The sequence below is a fragment of the Ambystoma mexicanum genome, chromosome 10 (genome assembly GCF_040938575.1).
Source record: "Ambystoma mexicanum isolate Mex_15411 chromosome 10, UKY_AmexF1_1, whole genome shotgun sequence".
NCBI lineage: Eukaryota > Metazoa > Chordata > Amphibia > Caudata > Ambystomatidae > Ambystoma > Ambystoma mexicanum.
This window is the reverse complement of record NC_090932.1, coordinates 1,555,351,640-1,555,365,212: the sequence shown is the minus strand read 5'-3', so window position 1 is coordinate 1,555,365,212 and position 13,573 is coordinate 1,555,351,640. Positions and strand designations below refer to the sequence as shown.

Below are 13,573 nucleotides of genomic sequence, written 5' to 3'. Positions count from 1 at the left end.
AAGTTTCTTCTAAGCTAGTGGCTATTTCTGGGAATTTTTCTGTGCAACTGCTTTGTTGAGAGCAAATCATAGGTGTTTGAGTCTATATAGATACCTGTAGTGCTCAGGACTGTCTTGAGGCTCTGCGGTATTGGGTAGTGAGTGGCATCTTAGTTGGCAGCACAATAAGGAGACTGAGACAGAGTGCATTATGCATGCAGTTACCTTTTCAAAACCTTCAATGTCAGGCTTTCACTGTTCCCTGGCTCCTTTGATTAAATTGACCCAGCCAGCCTATAACTAAAGTTTTGAGGTGTGGAGAACTGGTGTCCTTTCCTGCTATATACTGCTTATTTCCCTGACTTAGTTTGAAATCCTTAGTGATAAGGGATGACCTGTGGCACTTCATAACGTGGCAAAGCCTGTGGTATTTGGTGATTGCACAAATGCTCTATTGGACTGTATCTATTACAGAGGAAAGCCGTATGGTCCATTGGAGGGAGGGGTATAAACAGATTATGCTTTTGTGGTGGTCGTTTTTATCTTTGTATTTTATATATTGCACAAAATGCTGGCATTGAAAACTTTAGTCAGAGCTGGAAATATGCAGAAATAGAACAATGCATTTGCTTGCAAAGTCGAAAAGATTTCATCAGATTTTGTGGAGTAGCAAAGAAACACACACACTGGGTAGGACATTTCCATGGTGAAAAAAGTGAACATTTTCAGTTTGGGTGAAGAAATTGTATGTATTCAATGCTCGCCTGGAATAGCTGACTTATCTGAAGGACCATAAAACTGGCAGTTGGAAACCAACAGTATTCACTGAAAAGAATTCACATTTCTAGATTTGCTGACAGATGCATTTAAATAAAACCAACTGTATTCATGTCACTGTTCAATGTAGTCTACTGTGAAAATTCAGCTATTGTCCGTTTTTAATGTGGGCCCTAGCAAGTCCCTAGAATTCTTCTTTTAGAAACCTAAGTGCTTTCTACCTATGAAGTTTCAGGACTATGTAGTGATATCAATACAGCTGCTAGGGTGTACTGGCTTGTGTACAATGTGACCACTACAAAATTTTCAGGTTTAAATGGCTCAGTGTCCAATGCTACCTCTATATGCCACAACCATCATAATGAAGATTACCCCTGCATACTGCACATGGATTCTTGACTCTATTAATGAGACAGAGGCGAGCCTTATGCTTCAACATTTATTTCTACTCTTCAGCAGTTTCAACAAAATAACTGAAAAATGACTTAAAATCCCACATTTTTCATTTATTTTTTGTTGTAAACTACATTTCCCTCTGAAAAGCACTCCTTCTGTAGTTCAAGACACTTCTTGTCTCTGTTCTTTAGTCACTTCCTGCCCTTTGCTCCTCCTTTTCTTTGATTGTTCTGAACTGCACCTAGAACAGTAACTGGAACACATCAAAATGATGTCCTCCTTGGAAAGCTCTCCAGATAATTCCGATGTGCTCCTTAACTCAGATCCAACTCTTTCGCCAGCCACTCTTTGACACTGTCACTGCCTCTTGCGGCCAGACCTCCTTCCTCCTATCAAATAGAAACAATACCATTAGGGTGGAGAATGCATTGCCCTACACTTTCCAACGGGAAAAGCTGATTATACACTGTTAGGCGAAGTTTGTATGCAGTACCCTGTGGGAACACTACACACAACTCTGACTACAGGTTTAGGAAACCCAACCTTTGGTATAAGCTTGTACTACACAGTTTTGGTAGTGTGTTGAGCAGCCAGACTTATCTCAAGAGGGGTCAATGTGAGCTATAGTGGAGTTAGACAGAGATTTACAGTTACAAGTATTTAAATAAACTCTTACACTCAAGATTTCTTGAATAAACAATTTATTTATCATTCAGTTAGACTAAGCCTTCGTCAGAAGGGAGCAATATAATAGTAACACTCAAATACACTTCATGAAATACACTCTTAATATCTCTAAATCAGTAGATACCCTTTTGGGATGGCCCACACACTACCTACAGCTTCACGTGACTTAATTTGCTAGGGTGCTGGGGACATTACTATATCACTGTTGCATTTAGGATCATATTGTAATAAGTCAAAGGAAAAGATTAGTTGGAACAAACAAGAGACCACAATTATTCTTAAGCAGACAAATATTTTCAGATCCCCCAATAAGTCATTCAGTGGAAGAGGCTAAGCCAAAGTCAATAGACAAAAGTATATGTAAGCTGAAGCACTTATTTGTAGGTAAGTAGAAAGTCTTTGCACAATGTTTTAGAAGTCTTTGAAGAAAAGAAGAATCAAATGTATGGCCACAAGCTGATTAGACTTGTGAGTAGAAGATGCAAGCAACTCTACAGTAATCGGTTAAATTCTCTCAGACCTTTTACAGTACCTTTTAAAATGAAGAAAAGATGCAGCAGATGACTCCTGTTCCTGTGCAGCGCTGCCAATCTCACTGTTCCTGGGCCTCAGTCGTGGGGACGAGCAGAGGCTTTGCTAGGGGGGGCTAAGGGGACTATAGCCCCAGGTCTTTTGCTTGTAGCCCCGGATAGAATCTCCAGAGCTGCAACCAAAAGGCTAGCTAGCCCCCAGTCCCGACAGTTTCAACCTTAGCGTAGCCCCGGGTCTTTTCCAGACCTAGCAACACCCCTGGGGACGAGAGGGAGGACGTCGGGGGACTCCTGCAGTGTACTGGGAGGGTCGCAACCGGCAAACTTCACTTTCAGTGGCTGTTCAGTGTTTCAGCTCTGCGCGTCTACCACAAATAGCAACTCAGTGGTTCCTGACTGTCGAGATGGACTTTTCTTGCTTCTGTGGTCCCGCACCCTGTTGAGGGGAGCACAGGCTCGGTCAGTCCTGCTTCCTGGGAGTCCGGAGGATCATCTTGGAGCTCTTGGCCAGCTTAAAAGCAACGCACACAATATGGTGTTCCTCACCCTGGCTATACGGTTTCCAGCAGCAACTCTGTGGAAATTCAACCAGCTCCAAGATGGATGTCCAGTTGGCTTACTTTGGAGTTGATTGGTCCCACCTACTCAAGGGGAGAAGTTGTCTTTACAGGGGCTTCTCTGTCGATGCAAACTTGGTATTTCGGCACTGCAGCAGGGCTTCACCGGGCAAACCAACGGTCCAGGAGTTTCAGCAGGTGTCCTTTCAAGTTATTTTTCGGTTCCTTCATCCAGTGGTCGACTCTGCGTTCAAAGCCAAAATACTCGCCTTTTATTCAGTGCTCTCACATTCATTCCAGCCCAGTTGTCAATCACCCAGCAGGGTGGCTGTCCTTGCCGGACAGTCAATGATCACAGAGTGCATTCAGGTCTCCTAGGAGACTAAGCACAGGGAGTTTCGGGCACCTCCCTCACTTCCTGCCTACCACACACATCCTGGAGCCAGATGTGGGTTTCACTCGTGAATCCCGCCAAAGGCAAAACGAACAATGGGACCAAACCTGGTTTGGCACACAGAGTAAATCTCAAGAAGCACCTTTCCACAAAGAAATGGCAAAAAAAGAAGACTGGGGCCATTTTGACAAAAATGGCACCCTTGGGTGCTTTACTGCAGCTGCGAACGCAGCCCGCGGTAAATGCACACCATGGTAGTTAAAACGAAACCACTGCCACCAGCCATTCAGTGAGGAAAGGGTAACATACAAAATGTTACATGAGAGACTAGACAGAGGGGATACTTGGTAACCCCCTCTAGCACCCTATATTAAGATAGTGTGTGCTGGGTCTAGAAAGTTACAGGTGTAAGTAAAGTCAATGTCACTTTACTGCTCTTGGAAACATTAGTTTAACCAAGAGAAGGTATTCAAACCTTTGGGAAATCTGAAAGACTTCCCTGTGCCACTGCACTGAAGGTGCTGTGTGACACAATGTAAAAGATGATGCCTATGGAGTTTGTCAGACTCCACAACCAAAAGAAACAGTGTACAAAATCACATTAAAATACATGTCTCTCCAGGTTAAAAAAAAAATCAAGTCCTCAAAATCCAACAAGGTTGCTGGGGGTCTTTAAGGTGGAGTGCAATTAGCACATTTCCTAACATACACAACATATTTGCAGTGCATGCCCAAGGCGGGAAAATAATGCTTGCCTCTTTGTCTTTAATAGAAACAAGGATCTCTGCGCAGTATGCAGGGGTAATCTTCATTCTCTTTCAAGACCGGGGGCAAGCACTATGCTTCTTCAAAGCTCTACACTATTGCTAGCGATGGAACTGGCTTAAAGTAGAAAGTCTTAAAGGCGCAGTCGTTGTCCTAATCTGCTGCCTGCAGAATATCTCCCAGAGCCACCCCGGTTGAGAATGCCTTGGACGCCATAGCCCCTCTTACAGAGTGCACCCCGAACTGTACCAGGTCAATTCCTGCTTGCTGCAAGATCTTGCAGATCCATCTCGGTATAGTCGCCCTAGCCACTGCCTTGTAAGGCTTCATGTGCGCTATTGGGGGTTGAGACAACCGCCAGCCGCAGTTCTGTGGTGTTAGGGAGAATTCTCTGTTTAGGCTGAATTTCCTAACCTAGTGAGTCCCCCAGCAGCTTTGCTGGATTTCTGGAGTTTGTTTTTTTCTCCTGCCAAGAGTGAGACCCTTCCTCCCACTCTTGGACATGATTTATGGTGTTCCTTTGAATGTTAATGTGTTTCATGGGCTATGGGGTCTTTTACTCCATAGGGTCTCATATGTTTTTTATGTGTGTTACACCGCACCCTCCATGCAGTAACACCGGGGTGTCATAGTGACCCCCCCCCCCCATAGACTCCATACCCTGGGACTGACTAATGTCTCCCAGGGCATGTAAAGTCACCATTGGCTTTACTAGTCCCAAATTACTAACAGAACCAGTACAAACCATCATATTGTGGACATACTGGTAGGGGCAATTCGATTGCCCCTGGGTCTGTTATTCGAGGGGGCACTGTCCCGTCCCCCCTCGTCGAGTTTTGGCTGGTGGCAGTGGATCCTACTTTTTATATTCAACCGCGAATATATCTCTATGGGATTTTCCCATTGTTCGAGGCTAATACTTTTTAACATAGCCTCTAACATACCGCCGGTTTATTTATTTAATATTAATTCACTGGTTGGTATTTTCTGCCAGAACTCGGTTTTAAAATGGCGTTTGTGTTCGCCTCTGTAAACTCCAGACCAAAGGTCGAGCCCTTTGTTCCACCTTTTGGCGGGCTTCTCCACAGAAGCCTCCAAAAGTGGTGCCACTCTGTCTGGGTACCACAGGGGATGTGGGAGGGGTTTAGGCACCCTGGACTGAGTTACTTTGGTAACTCAGGTCGCACTCTTGTGTGATTGGCCCAAGTGGTGAGCCGGCCGGCTCACCTCTTAGCATGTTTGATTGACAGCTAGGCTGAGTGAATGGGGGTGTGCTGCATAAAAGCAGGGCTTTTGGGACTGGAACTTCAGAAGTCGCCACAGGACCTGAAAATCCGACGAGGGAAAAGCTGAGCCGACCTGCTACGAAGACACCACCGGTGGAGCTCTGCTGAACCGACTCACCACTTCCCAACGACGGAGATCTCCCGGCTGGAGAGTCTTCTTCCCCTGACTGGTGGGCACAACCAGTTTACCTTCCTTTCTCGCATCCCAGGACGTCTTGTGGTCGAATTGCCCGTGCCAAGCGCCCCTGCAACCGGATAGCCACTTACCACTGGACCGCGAATAAGAGGACCGCTCCTTTTTATTGAGAACTCCGCGGCTGGTTTCTTCCCTGGCAGTGCAATGGACTCCTGCTTTCTTCCCCGACGAGATCCTCTCTTCCTCCGGACGAAGCACCGACTTGCACCCGCTGCCAGGAACAACTGCCCCCGCTGGAGCGTTCTCACCATTTTAAGGTACCGTGTCCGCCAGGCCTCCCTTTCTAAAGATTGCTACAAGGTAACAATAATCCCTTAACCTTCTGGACTGGGCTGGCTGCCTTGACCATCTAACTGGTCCCTTTCTTTTTGATCCAACTCCTTCTGAAACTATTGCGAGACTTTTGTGTGACCTTGGACACATTTCGACCGGAGCCTCTTAAAGTGGGTCCAGCCTTTTTGACTTTGACTTTACGGTTTTAACCTGCCTTCTTCTCCTACTGTGTTCTTCCGAAAGTGTTGGGATCTGTTTCTATCTTTGCTCTGCCTTTCACTCCGTTTTAAACCGATTGATTAGAGTGCCATCTTCGTTAAGCGCTCACCGCTGTCTGAAAATAAGTGTTGCTTTACTTAAGACTTGTCTAATAATCGTTGAAGGGAGTGTATATCTGTAAGTGACCGTGTTTTTGAACTGCTTGATATTAGTGCCAGTGTGTTTAACTAGATGTGTTTTTAAATAAATAATTATATCTCTTTTACACCAAGCTCTGGTCAGTGTTTGCTTGTTCTACTGTGTTCTTTTGACCTATTGTGAATACTCTGTATACTGCCTAACTCTTCTTGAGAGAAGTCTGACTGCTCAGCCACAGCTAACAGGTAAATCTGGGTGGTACAGACTGCTACCAATTGGGTTTACTGCCAACCACCTGTATTCTTAAATCTTTTGCAGTGGTCCCAGAGGGAACTGCACAGGTTTCTGCCTAACATGTGGTCCTGCACTCTTATACTCTTAATACATTTGGCCACGCAGAGCTGCGGTTTGCCTGTCCTATAAGGGTATGTGATAGACGAGGTATTAGACTTTGTCCTCCTAATGAGAGTGAAGTTAATGCCATCTGGTCTGTACACTTTCCTGTCTATGTTGAATTCCCTGTCATCTGATACTCTGTTAGGCTAGAATTGATGTAGCAACCCTGTCGGAGACTACAAAACCCTTGTCCTCTTGGTATTGGGTAACACACTTTTTGGTATAGGCCTGTACTACACAAGTTAGTAGGGTGGCTGTGCAGCCAGGCTTATCTCAATAGAGGTAAATGTGAGCTGTAGCATTGAAATACACCAATACAAGTATCCAAGTAACACCTTCACTCCATGTTTTCTAGTAAAGTAAATACTTAACTGTCATTTTTAAATAAGCATTCTTTAAAAGGGCAATGTGCAACAATAAAAATACACTTAAAAATACTTTCTCAGAATCAAGACAAAGCAAGTTGATACTAGTTAGATGCCTCATACACACTTCCTACTCCCTGAATTGACTTCATTAACTAGGACATTATTGGCATTTATATATCACTTGTGTACGTTGTAAAATTCGGAGGTTATTACAAAGAAGGAAAAGAGGTTAAACAGGTTTTAAGAGCATGTGAGCACTTTTAAATCTCCCAATAAAGTCTAGATAAAAACCTTTCCCAGCAATATTAGTTTAAACACCAATGTATCACCTAGACAGTAAGAATCAAAGTCAATGGACTAGAAGAGTCAGGAGCCAGGACAGCCAAAGTCAATTGGAGCAAAGTCTATGGCGCTGAGGCACTTCTGAGATAGCAAAAAGTCTTGCACAAAGTTAGAGAGTTTGTTGTAGAAAATCACTGTTGGGCCACAAGCTGTTACACTTGTGAAAGTTAGAGCTGATATCGACTCTAGGAGAGCAACTACTGCAAGTCTCAACTGAGAAAAAGCAAGCTAAAAAGAGGTACCCCTTAGTCAGAACAGTACCTTAGGTTAGAAGAAGAGGCTACAGCTGGCTTCTGTCTTGGTTGCAGTGTTGCAGATCCTGTGTTCCGGGGCCTCAGTCGTGGGGACAAGAGGGAGGACGTCTGGAGGACTCCTGCACAGCAGTTTGGAGGTTGGCGGCAGCTACGGGCTCTTCTCAATTCAGCGGTACTTTGCGGTTGCAGTGCGCGATAAACAGCACCACTGTGGATCTTGGACACCGAATGGACTTCCTTCACTCCTTGAGTCCAGCACTCTGGTGAGGTGATTCCAACTTGGGTTGTACGACTTTGGGAGGGTCCTCCGGAGACTCCTAGAGCTTTTGACAGGCTTACAGATGTTGCCCTTGACTGTGGATTTCTCGACCCCTAGCACTCTGTTGCAGCAGCAGCAGCAAAGAAGTACAGCCAGTTGGGGAAGGTTTTTCAGCAAAGTTTGTCTCTCGGTTAGTTGGTCCCACTAAATCAAGGCAAGAAGTCTTCCTTTCCGGAGCTTCTCTTGTCGATCAGAAAAAGGAGTTTCAGCACAGCAGCAGGGCTTTACCGGCCGTTTCAACGGTCCAGGAGGATGCAGCAAGTTTTGTTCACGGTTTCTTCGGGGTGTTCTTTCCAGTGGTCGACTTTGTCTTCAGTCCAAGAAGCCTCGCCTTTTATGCTAGTTTCAAAGGTGTTCACACTCGTTTGGCGCGCAGAGTAAAACCCAAGAAAGACCTCACAAACAAGAAATGGCGAAAAAATGGTCACCCCTGGGTGCTATACTGCAGCTGATGATTTAGCCTGTTGGAGAAAAGCACAGTTGTAGGAAAATTAAACCGAAAAGCACAATGGTAGGACAATTAGACTACTGCCACTAGCCATTCAAAGTAGTGAGGGTAAAATATAAATAATGTTACATGAGTAAGTAGGAAAAGGGGCTACTAGATAACCCCCCATAAGATGGTGTGTGCTGGACCTACAAAGAGAAAAGTTAAGTAAAGTCAATTTCACTTTACCATTCTTGGGAACAATACTTCACCCAAGAAAAGGTATTTAGACCTTATGAGAAATCCAAGGGATTTCTCTGTGACACTGTACTAAAGGTGCTGTGTGTCACCATACAAAAAGTAGATGCCTATGGAGTTTTTCAAACTCCAAAAACAAAGGAAACGTATGAACCAAATCAGATGAAAATACATCAGTGTGAGGAAAAAGGTCTGTCTCACTGCAGGATAAAAATTTAAAAGTCCTAAAGTCCAGCAAAAGAACTGGGGGTCTCTAAGGTTGAAGGCAATTAGCACAGAAATGAGAATTCTACCTAACACTCTGTGGCACGATACTAACCATATCAGCATGGCCAGTTTCCCTGAAAGCTTGTTGAAGGATAGATATTAGTTGGGCTGCCATTCCGTTAGTAATCACAGCACTATGCTCACATCCCAAGTCTGATCGTATTTTGGGCCTGGGGGAACTCTAAAGCGAGCTCTCCTCATGAGCCTCACTACCGCTGAGGTTTTGTCTCGTCTCAGGGACACCTGTTCATTACTACACAGGCTGGGCTTCTCCCTGAACTTGCAGAAGTCCCACACGACACCAGCACAAAGGCTCCTGTTCATCAGAGCAGTCTTAGACATCAGTGGGGAAGGCTTTACCTCCTGAGGAGAGTCGCCAGCATTGGACAGATGGTCCAACTGTTCCGGAACCACATCACCTTACGAGCGGTTTCCTTCCTCCGTCTCTTAGATCTCATGGCCATCTGCATTTTTCTAGTGCCAGAGGCCAGGCTGCGGATGTGATTTTTGCAATGGCTCCTGTGAGGTCCATGGTCCCAGTACTTTGGCCCTTTGAGGGACATTCTCAAAGTGTCCAGGTCCGTGGTCAACGACCTTTGTTGGTGGGCCAGCAGCAGCAATATGCTAGCAGGGGAACCCTTCTGGCCATCGTGGCCTCAGGCCCGAGTGGTTATGGATGCTTCCTTGAAGAGTTGCGGTGCCCACTGCGAGAACCTGCAGGTGAGAGCAGCCTTTGGTCAGCAAAGGACAGGTGACGCATCAACAGGCTGGAGTTACGAGGCATCAGGCTATCCCTGAAAGTCTTTGCACCTTCTCTAAAGGGGAAGCATGTCCTGATACTGACAGACAATATGGTGGCCATGCACTACCTGAACAAGCAGGAGGGGTGTGCGCTCCCTTCACCTGTTCATTGAAGCAATGCAAATGTGGTTCTTGCTATTAGAGAACCAGATCTGTCTCGACAATCCATCGGGCGGGGCCAGAGTACGGTTTGGCGGATGTTCTGAGCAGGCGGAGCTCGTTCTCACACTAGTGGGACGTGTGCCAGGTAGTCCTAGAAGAGTACTACTCTCTCTGGGTACCCAAGCAGTGGATGTGTTTGCCATCGAGTCCAACAGGAAGTGTAGACAATTTTGTACGAGGGAATCCCCAGCGAACAGTGCGCTAGGGGATGCATTTCTAGTGGACTGGACCTTCACCCTCCACTATGCCTTCCCGCCGATTCTTGTCATTCGGTGGGTGGTTCCCAGGAGGTTTCGAGCATCCCTGAACTTGATCACGCCAGATTGCGCGAGAGGTCATGGTACTTTGACCTTCTGGACTTGACCATCTGCCCACCTCTGCGGTTGCCTCGTTGACCGGATCTCCTATCGCAGTCGAAAGGTCGGGTGCCCCACCCGAACCCAGAATCCCTCAATCTAATGCGCAGCTTTTTACAGGAGGAGCTATGATGACTGGGACCTCTCTGAGGAGGTACTCAATGTGCTGCTGGCTGCTCACAGATAGTCAACAGGATCACTGTATGTTTGCAGGTAGGGGAAGATTCAAGGCCTGGTACAGGGAAAGCGAAATTGACCCGATCTCTTGCCCTACCACTACAGTGATGGAGTACCTTCTGTCACTGACATCTTCAGGTTACCAGGGTCAAAGGATATTTGGTGGGTTTGTCTGTGTTCAAAAGGTCTCCGGATCAAGGGTCCTTCACGATCCCGGTTATGGCCCAATTCCTGAAAGGCCTTGTGAATAAGTTTCCGCCTACTCCCTTTGTTTCTGATTGGGACCTGGATTTGGTCCTCACATTTCTTTTGGTGGCTCAGTTTGAGCCATTGCATTGTTGTTTGCTGCAGTTACTAACTCTGAAGACCGCTTACTGGGTAGCCATCACTTGGGTCAGGCGGGTCAGGGAGCTACAAGGTCCCATCCCGTCAGCCTCCTTATCTTCGCTTCTTTCTTGAGAAGGTCTCTTTGAAGTTGAGGCCCGGATTCTTGCCAAAGGTTGTGTCTGATATCCATTTATCTCCGGCAATTGATCTCCCTGTGTTATATCGACAGCCGCCCCCCTCTAAGGAGGAGGATCGCTTTCACAGACTGGACCCTAAGCGGGCGGTGAGCTTTTATGTAGCCAGGACGGCTAAATTCAGAAACAATGACCAATTGTTTGTGGATTTCTCCATAGCTATAAAGGGTCTGGCAGTCTCTAAGCAAACAGTGTCAAGGTGGATCACGTTGTGCATCTGAGTGCTTTCAGAACGTGGGGACGGAGTTGCCTCCGGGCATCAGAGCCCATTCCAGCAGAGGGGTTTCTACCTGTATGGCGCTGCAGAGGGGTGTACCGGTTAGACCTTTTCCGGGCTGTGACCTGACCTTCTTTTCACGTAATCACAAGATAATTCAGCCTGGATGTCGCCGTGGGACTGATGCTCGTTTTGGAAGAGCTGTGTTGCAGAATCTTCATCCCGCCTCCAACTCTGCTACTGTTTTGGGAATTTATCGGAGGCATCTGCAGTAGAAAGGCAATCCATTGAAGGGGAAATAACTTACTGCAATGTCCTTTCTATATATTAGTCTCCTGCAGATTCCTCATCACCCCTCCCATCCATCCCCACTGTGAAAGCGTCCGCTGTCAGTGGCTGTATCTCCTGAGAGAGAGGAGAGTTAACTGTAGTTCTAGGGTCTTCTGTCCTTTCCTGCTTCAGTACTGCATGCTTCCAGATGTCTCGAGTTAAACAAATGTATATATTTCAAGTGGATTGTGTACTCCAACGTATTCCTCATCTTAGATGTATTCCATCCAGCTTTGCTGCTCTTCTGAAGTTTTTTCGGCAGAGGGCGCCGTGCATCGATTTTGTCGAGTCGATGGTCCATCGAAGGCCTCTGTCGAGGGTGACGTCATTGGGTATATAAGTAGCACGCGCGGTGCCCGTTGGCCTCAGTTCTGTTTTTCCGCAGTATACATTGCTTCGGAGATTCGGCGCGCCTCGAGTTCTGTGAAGAATAATGAATATAACGAAATATGTCCTCGTCATCGACGCCGACCACGACCCCGAAATCGAGTTTCAAGAAGTGCAAGTCGTGCGGTTTAAAAATGTCGATCACGGACCCGCACCGAGAGTGTTTGTGGTGCCTCGGAGAAGGCCACGACATGGAGGCCTGTATAAAGTGTCAGGCGATGACGGGGAAGGCCTTGCGAGAAAGGAGAGGAAAACTACAGGTAGGTCGCAAAACCGATCGTAAAGTCTCTAGCGTCGAGTCGAGGTCCTGTTAGGAGAAATCTCCTCGAAGCAAAAGGCATCGATCCAGGTCTCGAAGCGATTCCCATCGCTCGTCGTCTTTGAAAACAAATCAAAGAAATGACGCCACAGGTCTCCCTCCACCTCGTCGTCAGACGAGTCTCCGAAAAGGATGAAATGCCCCACGAAACATTCGTCTCCCGAAGAGTGGGAAGCATTCAGGGTCAAAATGATGGAGGTGTTTGAGAAAGCGAAGCCTCGGTCCACGCCTTCTTCGAAAGCCAGCTGGGAGCATCATCGCTCTGACACTCGCGCGCCTTCGAGCCCGGGTGATCGAAAAAGAAAGGATAGGGAACCTTCCGGGATGCGAGCGAAAAACGCTTGAGTTGAGTCGACCGTTCGAGGTCACCGACGCCGTCTGAGATCCATCACACCTCAAAGGGAAAAATCTTCGAAGAGCGCCTCGACGCCCTCTAAGCAAACCCCGTCGACGACCACTATGTCGTCGTCGGCGACGCCGAAACCCTCGGCGCCAAAGACTCCAGCCAAGCCAGAGCAGCCAGAAAAAGGGAAAGAAAAGGTTACAAGACCTGTAATATCCTCAGAAGCCTGTAATACACCTGTTCCTCCTCCTCTACCAGAGCAGGTTTTCAAGCCTCTCCCCAGGAAGGAGTTTTTCAAGTCCCCGATTTCAATTTTTGAGGAACAGGAAAGATCTGATGAGGAAAATGTACCTTTTGGACTAGAATATGGCACCCCAAATGTCCCAGAATGCTTGATTTCAGAAGAAAGCAGAATAAGGGACTTGGTGGAATCATTACACAATGCAAGTGGCATTGACACATCTCATGAAAATGACTTTGGCAGACCAGAACCAGAAGAGCATGCCAGTCCATCATACCGCCAAATAATGACGAAGGTAGTAGATTTCTTAGGATGGGCTAGACCATCAGCCCAATTCATCCAGGATGAATTAACGGATATATTGGACCATGGTCCCACCTTAGACCCAGTACTACCCTTTCATGTAGCCCTGCAAAATAGGGTGGCCAAGAATTGTGAAACTCCGGATTCTATTCCTCCGGTAAATAAATCCCTCACCTCAAAATACTGCCCTGCCAGTAGCGGCTCCGGCTATCTGTCCAAACATCCAACTCCCGAGGGTCTGGACATACAGGCAGCCACAGCTTCTAACAAACTTGCGTACCCTTCTATCCCAAAGTAACAAGGGGGTCCTGGGAGTCTCTGCCAGACATTAGTCCTGGTTACGAGAGACTTACCCAGAGTCTTTAGCTCACTATCTTTCACAGAGAAGAAATATCCCAAACATATCAGTCTTTGTCCTGCCCTGGGGCAGTCCAGCACCGAAATGCTAGGCAATTCTACAGCATCCCCAGACACGTGTTTCGGTCTGGTTGGACCTCATCAGTAGGGAGGAGCTGTCCCTCTCTAAGAATAGTGAGCAAGGGGTCCACGTCTGGATTCCCCTAGTAACTTAGGGTGAAACCCAAAGTT

At 46.8% G+C, this 13,573-nt stretch overlaps 1 protein-coding gene across 12 annotated transcripts in view; it reads left to right on the top strand.

Annotated features, from left to right (window-relative positions):
- PRR14L (proline rich 14 like) overlaps positions 1–13,573 on the top strand; it is an 857,487-nt gene that overhangs the window by 392,651 nt on the left and 451,263 nt on the right. The gene's annotated exons all lie outside the window — the stretch shown is intronic.